Here is a 3,249-nt window from a genome sequence, read left to right on the forward strand (position 1 = left end):
TTTGTTCGGATGAGCGTGCGTCATGTGGAGGGTTTACACCTGTGGATGGGAGATTTATACTAATATTTCGTGATGTTATTAAGTTAAAAAGAAAAAATTTGTCCAGGTCATTATGAGATTCTGAAAAATCTACCTAGCAAAAATTGAAGACAAACGGCAGGAAAAATTGAACACCAGATCTCTTCCTTCGCCATCTCATTAAATCTCATCAAGATCGATGGGTCTTTCGGGTGCTCAAGTTGATTAAACGCAGAGCTGGAATGAGGTTGAAAATAGTAATATGGCTTAATCTCGCCAAGGGAGAGCTGCAGAAATTTCTGGACGGGTATTACTCAGATGGTTGCTGCATCTGCAAAATCTTGTGTAAGGGTCCCAATGCGGAGGTTGATGAACGGGACACACCCATACGGGAGCTTCCCATCGACTGCTGTTGAAATTTTTGCTCCAAGTGTACTTCTCCAAGTCTTAACATGACGATCTACGGGTAAACCAGACTATGAACCACGTCACTACGTGGGAGGTCGTGACTCATGAGAAGGTAAACTCGTCTATAAGGACCTTTCCTCCTTTCAAATCAAAAGAGGGGGAGATATGCAGATTGGCCGGAACATGGTTTGCAGGAATCTGTCTTGTAAGTAAATAGCAAATTAAGTCGCATTTTTCACAAATTCGTTATTTTTCAAACCTTTATACATCAGTAGGCATTGAAATCAGAGTGATGCGGTTTTACCACAAACGTTAGGTACCCAACCTAACTCCATCACATCTATTCATAGTGCTTATAAGCTGGGTTTCATTTCACAAGTTTCAAATTCAGAAATAGTGAACATGATTATATTAAACCACTCTTTGCGGTTTCTTTGTACTTTAAACTCAAGTAGACTTATCGTGCTAATTCTTGGTGACGTGGTATTTGTTATAGGCCTAAGGGGAAATGGGGAGCTGAATGTGTGTGACACGAATCGCTACTAAGCTCATTTTATTGGCCTATAAAATAGTAATGGTGGCCCCTAAAATGCGTAGTGTGTTTACCTTTTAAAAGGTTTTTTATGGGGGAGACACGTTACTCGCATAGGTTTGATGACCGATGAACTTTGAAGAGCTCTCAGAGGCATAAAAAATTTATTGGGGCTGTCATTCGGTCGGGAAATAAAGTTACAACGTGCATGCACACACCAATCCGAGGATGGTAATTTATTAGGCTGGAACATGCTCAATTTTATTGAAGTGTTAGAAATTATGCTTTGAAAATGTGACATTTATTGGAGACTTGATGGGTTTGAGTTAGGGTCAATATAGGGGAATTATTCTTGATCCCGGCACTTATTTGAGTAGTTTGAAAGTCTTAAATGAGTAGTTTGTACTCTGCTATTACCAATAATCCGTGGGATAGGTAAAAATAACGAGGGAAAGGCTCTTCTTTATGGAAAGATTACCGTAATAACCAGTGTCCCTTACAACCTCTCAACGCTGCAGAAATACCTGAAACAAAGAGAAAAAAATGGTTAAAATTTTGTTCTCACACAAATCTATATGTACAGTTAAGACAAACTATACCATTCTTGTAAAAATCCACTTTCCACTTTAATTATGTAAATCGCAAAATATTTTTAAACCAGCTGACTTCGATCCTCCCTTCTTCTGTATACTTCAGATGTCTGTTAGAACCAAATCCCATTTAACATCGAATTCAGGGAGGTAAATATTAATTAGAATTCCCTTTGTATATTTTAATTAGCGGTGAAACTGTCGAGCATTATTACGTTCCGTGTTTCCTTTATTATTCAAGGCGGCAACTGAAAAGGTGCCGCTCAATAAATTGCAACATAATGGGTTTCACATCCTCCATTAACATCATTAAATGTCGATGATTATGCACTTACACTGCTGGACTATAATATTAATCATACACTACTTGCACCTGACTATAAAGTTGGGTTTTATACAGTCTTCGAAGTTAACGACTGTCCTTGCAAGGTTGCTGCAAAAGAGCATGCTGGACACTTTGTACATGAAAATATACCTACATCAATTTAATTAAACCCGCTAGCTGGTAGTTGGGTTGATTTTTAATACGACAGCCCATGACACATAAAATATGGAACGATTATAATATTTTCTTAAGCTTGTTTGTTCACATTTCAAGCTGTCAATCATCTTTTGTGGGGCCAATAATGCAATGACAGTCCTAAATTTGACGTACAACGGCTGGCCACTTAAGACGGTTTGGTATTTTTCTATTCTAGTTTTGTTTGTTTATGTTAGACATCAATGTACTTCCTTTTAAAATGGTGAGAAACGTGAAGACAATCATTCCAACTGAAAAATGAAGAGGTATAACTTAGCCTGACCGTGCAAAATTGTGGCGTTAGTGAAAGCATCGGTAGTCCTACTATCCTCATTTGAGAAAATTATGAGCGGAAATAGCCCTATAGGGGGTATATTGGTTCTGTCATTCTTGATAAACCGCATATCAAACGTTCTCCGAATCTGTCTAGCTAAACAATAACGCTATAAATCAACAGATCTATACTGGTGTGGATCGTTATGATGAACTGCGGAAGATTCCCGGACTACTGGCATCCTCTAGGTTAGATCAATCGAGTGCTAGAGAAAAAGATAAACTAAGTTGAGTTTATAAACTTGATTTGAAGTCGATTTGGTCAAAAAGTTGGTCAAATAGAGACCAACCTGATGTGCATTGTAATATAATTAATTAAAATGCTAAGGCCCAGTTGCATAGTCACGTTTCAAAAGTGAGTTGACCTGAACTGATACTTAAATCATCCCATAAGGATAGCATTGCTGTCATTTGTGTATACAGAGTGTAACATATCATCTTGGAGATATTTCAGGGGGGCGATGATACTTAGCAAAATAATAAAAAAATGCGAGTAGACTTATGGTCAAAGACGCGCCATTTCTGTTATACAGGGTGGCAAAGTTTCATATTTTGCATTTTTCTCACGTACGCCTTGAGTTATGAAGTCAAATTTCAACTCGGAGAACAAAATTTTGGGACAGAATTGCAAGTCATATTTCATCGTCCCAAAAAGGAAGTTATTTAAAAGTCTAAGAAAGGTCCAATTCCGCTACAAAAAGTAAAGAAAGTCGAAAATTTTTTAAATTCCCAGCTGAATATCAACTGCAATTGCGGGTGCAAAATTTAAAATATTCATATATATCTGTTTTTAGAATTACTAATTTTGGGGTTTCATCTCATAGCCCAAAGGCAAAAAAATTAGAAAT

At 37.4% G+C, this 3,249-nt stretch overlaps 1 long non-coding RNA gene across 1 annotated transcript; it reads right to left on the reverse strand.

Moving 5' to 3' along the window:
- Positions 1–1,220: 1,220 nt before the first annotated feature.
- On the reverse strand, positions 1,221–2,068 carry LOC136415855 (uncharacterized). Its single transcript, XR_010752651.1, has 3 exons — positions 1,884–2,068; positions 1,625–1,796; positions 1,221–1,482 (listed from the first exon to the last, which is right to left on the reverse strand). It is a non-coding gene; the product is annotated as an uncharacterized lncRNA (long non-coding RNA).
- Between the last annotated feature and the right edge of the window lie 1,181 nt (positions 2,069–3,249).

Source organism: Euwallacea similis, chromosome 21, assembly GCF_039881205.1.
Source record: "Euwallacea similis isolate ESF13 chromosome 21, ESF131.1, whole genome shotgun sequence".
NCBI lineage: Eukaryota > Metazoa > Arthropoda > Insecta > Coleoptera > Curculionidae > Euwallacea > Euwallacea similis.